The sequence below is a fragment of the Petromyzon marinus genome, chromosome 50 (genome assembly GCF_048934315.1).
Source record: "Petromyzon marinus isolate PM22_M1 ecotype Great Lakes invasive population chromosome 50, UKy_Petmar_22M1.pri1.0, whole genome shotgun sequence".
Lineage (NCBI taxonomy): Eukaryota > Metazoa > Chordata > Hyperoartia > Petromyzontiformes > Petromyzontidae > Petromyzon > Petromyzon marinus.
Genome location: NC_133716.1, coordinates 8153632 through 8166885, shown reverse-complemented (window position 1 = coordinate 8166885; position 13254 = coordinate 8153632). Strand labels below are relative to the sequence as shown.

Sequence of the window (13254 nt, the reverse complement as noted above, 5' to 3'; positions counted from 1 at the left end):
GAATTGATGTGGTCGAAGAATTGGTCTAGAGCAGGCCGGCCATGTGGCCAGATGACAAAAGTGTCATCCATGTACCTCTTCATTAAGGTTGGGCATAGAGTGGCAGTCTGGATGGCGTCAGTCTCAAATTTCTCCATGAAAATGTTGGCTACAACCGGAGATAGGGGGAGCCCATTGGGGTGCCCTCGGTTTGTTTGTAGAAAGTTCCATTCCAAGTGAAGTATGTATTGGTTAAGCAGTGTCTCACCAGGGGGGTACCTCAGTGTTTAGTCCTTGATGAACCAAGTCTTCAATGATTGTGATGGTGTCAGGTACAGGAACCTTGGTGAATAAGGAAACTACATCAAAACTGACAAGCAGATCGTCTGGGGACAGGGAAATACCCGTGATTGTCGATACCAGGTGCGTAGAATTTTGTACCGCAGAGGTGGTTTTTCCAGTGAAAGGCCGCAGAATTTCAGACAGAAAATGAGCCAGTTTGTAGGTGGGGGAGTTGATAGTACAGACGATGGGACGAAGGGGTGTATCTACTTTATGTATTTTTGGTAAGCCGTATAATCTTGGTGGCCTGTCAGCAGAAGGTTTCAACGAGAACTGTTTGGTTTGATCAATTAATGCGGTTGAATCATAAATGATTTTGTTGGTTTGTATGACGAGGCTGTTGGTGGGATCTCTTTTTATTTTTGTATAGCTGCCATCGTTGAGTAATTCTTGAATTTTGTTATATTCTATTTTATCCATGATGACAGTGGCATTGCCCTTGTCGGCTGAGAGGATGACAATGTCATCCCTAAATTTTGATTTAAAGCTTTCGTGACTGCAGTAATTCATATTCTTAGTTCTTTCGGTAAAGTCACGTTGAAGGGAAGCAATAAAATAATAAAATATATATTGTTATATATAAATATATATTGTTATATATTTTTTATTATTTATTGTTTCCCTTCAACGTGACTTTACCGAAAGAACTAAGAAAAATGTCATCCCTCTTTTTTAATTTATATAATTCAAAAAGCTCATCTTTGCTGAGGTTGCTAGCTGGCATCTTAGCGTTTTTGAGGGTTGCAGCGATTTCAGATCTTGCTACATCTGCAGCGATGTGACCCAGGCCCTTGAGAGCCACGTCTACTTGGGCAATGATATCATTAACTGGTATGTGTTTAGGTGTGACTGCAAAGTTTAGCGCTATAGCTAAAACGGATTTCAGACCATCGGAAATAGAACTGTTACTGTGATTAATTACGACTTGGTTAACGTCTAGCTTTTTGGTATGTGGGTCCGGTCTTTTGTTGGAGAGGAGGTTAAATTTGGAAATCAGGTTGTCCTTACATTTGGTCGACAGTGGCAGCTGAAGAGGCAGTCAGATTGTCTACATGTTCCCAATCCGATGTGGACATTGTTGCCGTCAATGATAATTGTGATTTGTAGAGTGTCTTTTCTAACTGATCCAGTTCGGTGCGTATAAGTATGATTTTCTCTGAGATAAGAGCTAAGCTAGTTCTGGAAAGAATTCGTTTCGCATTAGAAGAAGTTACAGCAGCAGAGGTCAGTGTAAATACGATTGGTATTAACCCAGAGTCGCGGCATCTCTTCAAAAAGGTGAGAGACTCGATCAGCTGAGCCTTCTTATCCCGGAGTTTGTTGAAGGATCTCAAAGTTATGAGGAAACCCTCCCCGTAGAGGCGGTAAAATTTAGATTGAAAGCTTTCGTGACTGCAGGTATTCATATTCTTGGTTCTTTCGATAAAGTCACGTAAGAAAGAACCAAGAATATCTTAACAACTGTTTTAGTGACAGAAAGGGTAAAACCCTATTCTTATTTTTTCATGTCTTGTAGGAGAAGGAATGTCAGAGCCAGGAGGTGCGATGTTTGGATCTCAAATGAGGCGATTAATTCTGAACGTCCGCTATTGTTCCACCCTGTATGGCGGAAATGTTGGCAACATATTGCTGATGTAGTTAGTTTTTTTTTAAAACGAAACCCCCGCCCACCAAAATTCGCGTGATTTTCAGCAACACACAAGCAGAAGCATGCAAAGTGATCACGCAAAAATGTTGGCCAACGCTCGGGACCCTGTCTAACCTCAACACGGCACGTGTTACCAAAGCCACCGCACGTGTTACCAAGACCACGGCACGTGTTACCAAGACCACGGCACGTCTTACCAAAGCCACGGCACGTCTTACCAAAGCCACGGCACGTCTTACCAATGCCACGGCACGGGTTACCAAAGCCACGGCACGTGTTACCAAAGCCACGGCACGTGTTACCAATGCCACGGCACGTGTTACCAAAGCCACGTCACGTGTTACCAAAGCCACGGCACGTGTTCCCAATGCCACGGCACGTGTTACCAGCCACGGCACGGGTTACCAAAGCCACGGCACGTGTTACCAAAGCCACGGCACGTGGTACCAAAGCCACGGCACGTGTTACCAAAGCCACGGCACGTGTTACCAATGCCATGGCACGTGTTACCAGTGCCACGGCACGGGTTACCAAAGCCACGGCACGGGTTACCAATGCCACGGCACGTGTTACCAATGTCATGGCACGTGTTACCAATGCCATGGTGGCCATGCCGAGGTACTTCACGAGGGATTACAACTCATACGATACAATATTCACAATGCCAAATGTGTGTTTTGTATCAATCTATTGCAAACTGTTACCTAATTATAATGATTTAATAATGTACAATACCTTCATGGGCACCGTGTGTGTGTCTGGTATGGTGTGTAAACATCGCCACTGGGGAGACAAAGGCGGCCGGGCGTGGCGCTGGCCACCCTCCCCCTCGTGTGCCGTTCTGGCCTCCATAGGTGCTCGCTTACAGCACTTGCCCCTACAGTCTCTAAAGGCTATACGGGGAATATTTGTCTTTGTTTTATATATGACAAGACTTCCACCGCAAACTTGCGTGTAAAAGTAATTACACATATGTGGGAAGTTCACGGCCAGGTATGTAGTCTTTGGGGGGAGGGGGCTGATTGAGTTGGGCCCCCCTTTCTGTATTCTAACAGTCGAGTCAAAAACGTGTGGTACATCCGGGTTAAGATCTAGAGCAGCGTGCACAATACACGAACGCATATTATTAATATAATTAATACATCTATTTCGTGTTTAACATTACTTTACCGTTTGTTTCATATTGACTGTGTCATTACTTCCCCCACACCCCCCCCAAATCCCGCCCCAACCCCCGCCAATTAAACAAAGTCGCTTGAAGGGCTGTAAAAAAAAAATGTCCAAATAGAGAGAATATAATGTTTACACGAACTTGCTGTCTTCCAGTTCATGATTTCTCAACAAGATATGTTCGCGTGACGGTCGTTGTACATGGCAAATAAATACCCAAGTGAGCAAGCGTTACGTACATCGAACTTATTTTGCACCATACGCAAGCCAACCACGCTGGTCCGAGGTGCGGTCTTATTTATGACGAAAGCGGTCTCAAAGTGCCACATGAACTTGCCCTTTGAACAACTATACGGGCGGGCCAGCTACCGAAGGTTACTCGCGCGGCTTCCTTATCCCGTACCCTTGTGCGACACCACAACTCTCTCCAACGTGACCCACGGCAGGGCAAGGCTCTCTTCATACCCTGTCAACCCACGAACGCTTTAACCCCGTATTCTTGTGCAGGGGAATTGAGTTTGCATGGTCCATACGGCGTACAGCCGTTTCAATGCGGGCAAAAACAATGTGTGTTTCTCCTGGTTTTGTGTGTTCCACCTTGCGACGGGACTTTGTAGGATGAACGTTGAGATTTATAAGGGGCACGGGGTGACCAATAAAGTGTGAACTGGTCTGTAATAAGGTAGGGCACTGCTAAGGGGTTGACAGGTATGTAGAAGTGTATAGTAGTGTAGTGTGTAGTGGAGTGTATAGTTTAGTGTATAGTGTAGTGTATAGTGGAGTGTATAGTTTAGTATATAGTGTAGTGTATAGGGGAGTGTATAGTTTAGTGTGTATAGGATGAACGTTGAGATTTATAAGGGACACGGGGTGGACCAATAAGGTGTAAATTGGTCTGTAATAAGGTAGGGCACTGATAAGGGGTTGACAGGTATGTACAAGTGTATAGTAGTGTATAGTGTAGTGTATAGAAGTGTAGTGTATAGTGGAGTGTATAGTGTAGTGTATAGAAGTGTAGTGTATAGTAGTCTAGTGTATAGTGGAGTGTATAGTTTAGTGTATAGTGTAGTGTATAGAAGTGTAGTGTATAGTAGTCTAGTGTATAGTGGAGTGTATAGTGTAGTGTATAGAAGTGTAGTGTATAGTGTAGTGTATAGTAGTCTAGTGTATAGTGGAGTGTATAGTGTAGTGTATAGAAGTGTAGTGTATAGTGTAGTGTATAGTAGTCTAGTGTATAGTGGAGTGTATAGTTTAGTGTATAGTGTAGTGTATAGAAGTGTAGTGTATAGTAGTCTAGTGTATAGTGGAGTGTATAGTTTAGTGTATAGTGTAGTGTATAGGGATGAACGTTGACATTCATACGGGCACGGGGTGAACTGGTCTGTAATAAGGTAGGGCACTGATAAGAACGGCTTGGCAGGTATGAAGACTTCACACACCTCAACACGGACCAAAGCGAGACTTCCCCTGCGACTTTGCGTTTCAGATGGGTGAAGCTGCTTTTGACCATTTTCTTTTCCTTATACCGAATTCAGATTTCCACGCAGTGCCTCCAGAGCTGCACCTCGAGTGCTCGAAGGGCACTCGACCAATGAGCAGCCCGTGAACGTGGTGGGTTTGGCGTTTTGTCAACGGGAGTTCTGCTAATCTCGATGTCATCAACCGCACGAGTTTCCTTCCCAGAAGAGTTCCGCCCCCGCCAGCCCCGGCGTGCATTCAACAGCCACCAGGTTTCAGCAGTTAAAGCCAAGAGTTGCGCCTTGCAGGCGTTATGATAATTGATCGTTTGAAATTATAATAAAATGAGAATTTGTCTTGTTTTACCGAAGTCTATTCGAGTTGAGGCGCGCGCGTGTCCTTTGACGAAGAGCTCTGCGAGCCGATAAAGACACCACCATAGTTCTATGTTTGCGACACGTTGGGGGTTTTTTTTTGGGGGGGGGAGGAGGAGGGGGGTCACAAAACGCGCACGTTGGACCTGATGTGTTTATTATTTCACTGTACAGTTCCACCACGCACTGTTGTACCTTTGCCGTGCCCGATTAAAGGGAACGATGGAATGCTGCATTAAACACTAACAACAAAACGAGGGGACAACGTTATGCAACGCATCGGCACGGCAAGTTACGTTACAAATGTATAAAACAACACAAACTACATATATTCACTGACATGTTTAAAAAAAAAATCCGCTACAAGGAACCAACACACCAAGGGACTCCTGGGAACATCTATAAACAGAAGCCCTCATTTGATACCTCATTGCGCCATATGAACGCGGCTCAAAGGCCACGTGAAGTTTCGTGAAATTAACATCGTCCTTAACAAACAGCAGCTACATCTGGACTTAAAGCTTTCGTGACCGCGGGAATTAATCTTCTTTGGGTCTTTCGGTAAAGTCGCGTAGAACAAAAAAAAATTGACAAAAAACGACGTTTCGATCGCAACACAAGCAATCTTCATCAGGAGATGACGACTGCTTGTGTTTGCGATCGAAACGTCGCGACTTTAACGAAAGACCCAAAGAATATAAGCAGCAGTTAAGACGAAAACACGGAGAAATCGGAGGACGTAACTGAAGGCGCGACCGAAACTGTTACAAAAATAAATGTGCGTTCATAAATTAAACACACTGTACATTTGTGTGTAAAATATGCATTATGATCCGCAAACACGTACAAACACACGCAAAAAAAACATATATCTTACCTTCACTCAGGAGAACGGAGATTTAAATGTCCACCCTTGTGAAGGCATTAGTGTACATTATCAGAAGGCCAGTTGGCCGAAACGTCAATAACTTCCTTCTCAGCGACAGTTTACATGTAAAACCCAGTTGCAATTTTGACCTCACCTTTTATTTTACGTGTAAGTCAACTGAAGCAGCGGCAGCAGCAGCAGCAGCAGCTTGACAACAACCATGTGTCTTTAGCAAGAGGGATGTCTCTAATCTTTGAGCAGTCGAGGTACTGGGTTTACCAAACCCATGCTGGGAATGTGGGGTTGGGTCCAGTGGTTGCGTTGTTTTTTTATTTTTTTTGGAGAGGCGTGCAGTGCAAACAGGGTGGGCGGGAGGAGGCAGGGGGGTGCCTTTTCAGACGTCATGGGTTGTGTCCATGCGTGTGTGCTCCGAGCACAGTGGCGGAAGTGTCCGTGGAGACTTGTGGTGGTGGTGGTAGTAAGGTGGTGGTGGGAGCGGTGGTTGCAAATTGACGAGGAAACGCGGCGCTGGGCATTGAACAACGCCGACGCTTCAGAACGCGAGCTGAAATTTTGGGGGTGGGTGGGGAATTTAAAAAAAAATTCCACGCGTTGCGACGCAACGTGGAAAAACGTAATGCCGCGCAAGTTTCTCCCGCACGCATTGCATGGATGGATGGATGGAAACAAAGACAAAGATCACCCGAAAGAGCCTTTAACAGACTGCTGGGGCAAGTGGCATTCGTGAGCGCCTATTGAAGCCGGCACGTCACACCAAGGGGTTCGGGTGGACGTCACCACGCCCGGCCGCCTTTGTCTCCCGAGTGGTAATGTTTCCACAATGCACCAGGTACTCATTTACGGCCGAGTTGACCTAGTGGAGGCCCGGGACCAGTTCAGATAATCGTCATTGGTTTTGGTCGTGAGCGGGAATGTGGCACTATATACACACTATATATACACACTATATACACACTATATATACACACTATAAATACACTATATATACACACACAGAGGAGCATGGGACAAACATTCGATGAACAGGCCAGGTTGATTTGATCCACATTCATTGATGACATTTTTTAAAAATCTATTGTTAACATTCTTGCCAAACGCGTCCTCCTCCGTTGTGGCGAGGCGAATAAGGTCCGAAATTTGAAAGGCAATGAAGCAAGAAGATGAATAACGAACTCTGACAATCAGAAGATAGAAAACAACCGAGAGAAAGACAAGAGCGGTCACAGAGGAACCGTTTGTGAATGAGAGGTGAAGCCATGTCGTGTCGAGAAAAATGAAACCCCCCTTGGAAAGACTCGCGGGTCGCTTCCTACGTTTTTATTTTTTTAAATCTCGTGAAAAATAACGGAACACTTTTTTGTTTGTCACCAACAATTAGCGGCACGCACCTTGAGAACATGAAACACACTCGGCAGCAGGCCCCCCCCCAACCCCCCCAATATCCATAATGCCAAAAACATAAAAACTGAACAGCATATTGTTGCACGAGCAGGTAATTGCTTCCGAGAATATCTATTGACCCTGGGAATAGGATAAGGAATGAGCATGTCGTGGAGAGTTGCTTTGGAGTGACAGCACAATCAGGAGAGAGGAAGCACCCTTAAGGCAGCGGCGGATTGTGGTGCAGGCATGGTCCCTCCATCCACCCGACTCTGTTGCTACTTCCCCCGAGGGATGCCAGGGATTGTGAGAAGGCGACAAAAATATTGGCCGGCCGGATACAAATCTGCATGGAGCTAACGTCAACATTTTCGCGTGCCTCAACGAAATCTTTCACGCGACGCGGTCCTCCGTTCCGCTTGTGAATGCTGCCTGTAAATCGTCCTGCCCAGGGGAAGAGTTGCCCATGCCTGGGATTCTGAATCTTCCTGCCGAGTGCCGGTGCTTGGCTTACGCAGGTGCAAGCGGAACCATTGGCTACTTCAATGTGCCGCGAGTGAACCACGAGGGAGTTCTCTGACGCTACGTATTTGTACTGGAGGAATCCGATGAGCTTGAAAACTTATTTTCTTTCCACAGATATCCAGTTAGAGGCGGGTAAGGACAACCAAAAGGACGATTGCAAATGCGCCCAATGCACTGCAGCATTTTCCCCTCGCAAGGAACGGGGGGTGGGGGTGGGTGCACATCACTGATGGAATGGGCTCATGCTGATCTGTGTAACTTATATAGGTCACTGGATATGCCGAACACTCCGATCCAAATCTCAGTGACTAAGTTAGCCTCGCTTTTAAATAGTAAAAGTTGGAGGTGACGGAAAATTAGCACACGGCGTACTGTGTGTGCATGTGTGTACATACAGGTATACGGCAAATGCATTTTATACGCATCATCATGATCAGACTGATCAATCGTGGAATGGATGAAGGCCTTCCTCACACCGTTACCATCCCATGTGGTCCTGTGATACCACAATCCATTCCACTCCTGCCAATGAGCGGACTTCAAAATGTGTATTTATCCTGCAGGAATCCGATGAGCTATGAAGCGCTTTTTCTCAGATGTCCAGTAGGGGCGGGTCAGAAAGTTAAGACAACAAACAGTACAAAAAAGTGATCGGAGGGTAAAGTATAGGCAAGGTAAACCAATCACTAACTGCTTCATCCCTGCAGTGGATGTCCTCTTGGGCCTGACAAGGAGAGGGATGGGGCATGGGGGCATAGGGACCCCAGAATTTGGTATTTTTATTGACATAAATCAAATAAAATGCATTAGTTGTGTTTTTATTACTTTAATATAGGGTTATATTTAAAATCTTGACATTTCTAATTTACTCCCCACCTTGGGAAGTTTCTAGATCTGCCTGCGGGCCATTAATCTCTCTTGTGACATGATCTGCTCAAGGCAGCCAACTTACTTTTCTTAAAATTAAAAATGCTGTTTCGAACTTATGTTTGTTTTTTTACAATCCACGTGTTCCGCTTCGTGTCTCTCAGTGTAATTCCAGGCGTGCACCTCTTCATTCTTTACGGATCTTGCCAATGTCCATGTCTCCAATCCGAAGCAGGTAATACGAGCACCTCCGATTAGCACGGTTGGCTATGTTCGGTACGGATGAAGTTCATCGTACACAGATTTTTTTTCAGTAGAAGGCGATTGAACATGTTCCTTTTAAACACATCGCTTTGTTTTCTTTTGATTATCCAGTTCAGTTTTGTAAAAGGACTCCAAATCCGGTCTCATCCACGTCTTCATTTTACCATTTTGATCCTGGTACACCTTCAATGGCTGACAGCTGTGTCACTCCAACATATACTTTCATAAAGTTTAGCATAATCGTTGGGCGTGACTTTTTTATATTCTCATATTTATCTTGAGCTCAACTTTGCAGCCTTATTTGTTGATGCTCTTCTGTAGGTTTCTGTTGTTCCTTTTGGTGTCACAGAGAGTATCAGATTGTCTCTCCGGGAATGAAAGATCGAGCGTTATGTTTCAAGAGTACATCAGCCTGGCCAACATTGAGGCTCTCGAGTCACTCCAAGTTAAAATACGGTATGTGCAGTGGTATACACCGTTTGGATGTGCAACTATGCGAAGACAAGAGTCGTTGTACTTTGGTGGGACTGGCCACATCATAAGAGTGCGGAGATTCCACCACTGGATCTTGATTGAGCAATCGAGCTGAAAAGCACCGAATGTTTTATTTGGGTTGGGGAGGGGACTTCAACAATCGGTGACAGTGTATGAAGGTCAGTTTGAAGCCGAGAGCTCTACCAATAAAATTCCGATCGGGACATTTCTTTCGGACGTGTTTTCTTTAACTTCGTGCAGCGGCTTAGCCCAGCGAGGGAACGCGCGATGGATTTTCATTTCTCAGCCTCTGTCCGTCTCTCTGTCTACCTCCGACTTTCCGCCCGTGTCTGCCTTTCTCGCAAGCCCTTCGCGAGGCCCAGCAGGAATACATTTTCTAACCATATTTGGTGGCGTGGGAAATGGAGAGCCGCATTCTTGCTGCTTTGCATCGCAAAGCTCTCTGCTCACTCGGCAAATATCGAGGCTGTGCTCCTCCGAACTCTTGTGGCTGTATTATTTTAATTTGAGAGGCGCCCCCCACCCCACCCCATCGCCCTCCCTCCACCAACATCAGAGAAAAAAAGCTACCAGATATCCCACTACTCCTGTTCCTCCAAGAAAGCTTCTCTGACGTACTGACATGATAAATCTACTCGAATGTTAATAATATCCTTGGTAAGGGTTCTAATGGTTTCTATTTAAAGGGCCATTACATCTATTTTTGAAATTTTATCTTTCCATCAACTCCGGGAGCAATGATAAAACCAAAGGCTTAGATTTGAGGAAAGTTTCAAGGCCCCATCATATTTTTTAGGTAATGCAGCGGGAGAATGTTAACTGCCCCTTTTACAATCATTATAGACTAATTTCGAAAGCTACACATTACGAAGAACATTACCTACCCATTAGCAATAAATTACTGCCATCGTTTAATCTCGTAATTGAAGTTGGTTTCAAAATATGACCTTGTTAAAAAAAACTATTCGCAGAGATTGCCATCAGCGCTTATTGTTGCATTACATGAACAACAGAGGTATAATGCATACATAACTACAAAATGGCACAGCGTAGTTTCGATTTGTAGGCAAGACCAACCGCACAGGTAACCATCAGATTAAACTCAGGGGAACATTTAAAAACAATCTATTGTACAGAGAGTGAAGTTAACTTTCAGAAGTTATCTCCATAATGTGCTGAAGGAAGGGCATCGTGATAAACGGCTTTTAGTGTTAATTTTTCTTTACTACTTTTGTATTCCGACCAGGCATCGATTTCTCCACATTTGCTAAACTATCACGGAAATGCTGAGACTGCAACAAGAGATGCCGCTGATGGGCACGTGTAGTTTTCTTTCAGTATTGCAGCTCCGCTCAGTCATAATGAACCTCACAACTGGGTTCTGTCAAAAACAAACATTTCTGCTGCATGGTAATGAAGTCAGTTGACGCAAATTGGGATAACACAACATGTTTCAATTACTTTAATGTGACGTATTGTGTCCATTAGAGAGAAATTCCCATGCTTTTACTGTTGCCAGTACCCTGCCTGTATTTCTGTTGGTCATTGGGAGGTTGTTTGATCATCGCCCTCCAGCAATAACGGAGGGCAGAGGAGCGACGCTCACAACAACGAGCGGTGCGCCGGGTGGCTAAAACACAGTGATTCCAGATTTGAAGCTATCGTGACTGCAATAATTCATACTCTTTGGTTCTATTCGGTAAAGTCACGTAGGTTAAAAACAAATTAAAAATAAAAGACAAGAAACAATTAAAACACGACGTTTCGGAGGCAACGCAAGCTTCCTTCATCAGGTGGGACCAGTCACAGCCAAAATCACTGCACCAAGTGGCGAGGCTCTGGGAACCCAGTGCTTAAATACAGGTCAAGGTAGGGGGGGGGGGGTGTGGGAGGGGCCATGTGGGGGGACTTCAGTGGGGTGCGGAGGGATGGGTCGCTGTGTGTGTGCAGGGATGAGTTAATCCGTCTTTTGTTGCGTGTAGGGAGAGGGAGATAGGTCACTGTGTGTGTGCAGGGATGAGTTAATCCGTCTTTTGTTGCGTGTAGGGGAGAGGGAGATGGGTCACTGTGTGTGTGCAATATAAACGGAGTTAATCCTTCTTTTGTTGCGTAGAGGGAGCGGGGGATGGGTCGTTGTGTGTGTGCAGGGATGAGTTAATCCGTCTTTTGTTGTGTGGAGGGCGCGGGAGATGGGTCACTGTGTGTGTGCAATATAAACGGACAGAATATCGGCCAGGATGTGCTGTAAGGGGGCAGTAGAAAAAGGAAAATAGAAAAGTTCCGAAAGAATATGTTTGGTATACCACTGCTTGAAATTGCTGTTAGAAAATAGTTAGTGTTTGGTATGATTCAAAACGTCTTTCCAGTGGTTGCTTAATTTGAAACCATCCTCTCGGTTGAAATTATGCCTGTGTTTGTAGATCTGAATGGCTTCGTGGACAAATCTTTGGTGATAACCTATAGGTTTACAAAGAACCTTGGTACCGGAAAAGACAATCTCATGATCACCCATAGCATTGTAACAGTGATCAGCCACAGCAGATGAATTCGTTCTGCCGTGTTTCAAATCTTATTTATGTTCGCGAATTCGGTCAGAGATACGTCGTTTCGTCGCCCCGATATAACAATCACCACAGGTACAGCTGTTTTTATAAACACCGGTGTACTGTAAGTCAGGGATGGCATCCTTTACGGATGGGATCAGATCACGAATTTTGTGTACTGTATTGAACCGGACTTGGATCTTGTGTTTGTTTAAAATTTTGGAAATCTTTTTAGTAATGCCTGCTATGTATGGTAGTGTAATGGTTTTGATCGGAGTACAACCACTTGATACTCCGAAAAGAAGGATTAACTCCGTTTATATTGCACACACACAGTGACCCATCTCCCTCACCCTACACACAACAAAAGACGGATTAACTCATCCCTGCACACACACAGCGACCCATCCCTCCGCACCCCACTGAAGTCCCCCCACATGGCCCCTCCCACACCCCCCCCCTACCTTGACCTGTATTTAAGCGCTGGGTTCCCAGAGCCTCGCCACTTGGTGCAGTGATTTTGGCTGTGACTGGTCCCACCTGATGAAGGAAGCTTGCGTTGCCTCCGAAACATTGTGTTTTAATTGTTTCTTTTATTTTATTTTTAATTTGCTTTTTACCTACGTGACTTTACCGAATAGAACCAAAGAGTTTAAAACACAGCGAGTTGGCACAGTAGGGGGCACAGGTGATGCATCGGCCAGTCATCTCAGTCAGTCAACCTTTGGCACCTGGGTCTGTCCCGTGACCTCCTGCCAGTGGGCGTTCAACAATTAATGTGGCCTTAACGTGCACATAGCCTGGCACAAGCACCATAGTGACATCGCTGTCACTTAGTGGTGAATGACGGTTGCTGTTGTTGTTTGATCATACATCACCATGCTGGTCTTAGCAGGTTGGTGAAGGGGGTGCCCTGGTTCAGATATCACTCGCCACTGAAGTAAGCCCTGTCCTAGAAGAGAACTCAGGTTCATATGGAGTTGGCTACACTCGCAATGTAGCCCAGCAGCCGTGTCTGTGCGTGTTGGGCACCAATAGAGGCACTATGCAGGGTCAAACCTGCTTAGCTTCTCAAATCTTACGGAATTAAGACACATACTATGCAGTTTGGTCGTGGGCCAACAAATGTACGATTTACGAAGCTGTTATTATAGATTCACCGCTACGCCGGTGCCCAGAAAAGCCTCACCGAGTCCCGTGACTCTTTTCAGGAGCGTCCTTCCAAGTTTTCATAGTAGGGCGCGATGATTGCTATGTGTAATTACAATTGATTGATTTCAGGTAATTAGTTTTTTCTTTTTAATTTGGCAATTTTTTTAA

General features: G+C 45.1%; 1 protein-coding gene across 8 annotated transcripts in view; it reads right to left on the bottom strand.

Moving 5' to 3' along the window:
* The window catches only part of LOC116953140 (regulator of G-protein signaling 8-like), a 164393-nt gene that overhangs the window by 41535 nt on the left and 109604 nt on the right, over positions 1–13254 (bottom strand). For 2 of the 8 annotated variants that reach the window (XM_032973020.2, XM_032973019.2), the window contains exon 1: positions 5849–6131. The exons of 4 other annotated variants lie outside the window; for them this stretch is intronic. The gene's annotated coding sequence lies outside the window, so the exon portion shown is untranslated. Of the gene's footprint in view, positions 1–5848; positions 6143–13254 lie in introns of those variants that run through there. 2 more of the 8 variants (XM_032973021.2, XM_032973022.2) reach the window with 2 other exon arrangements.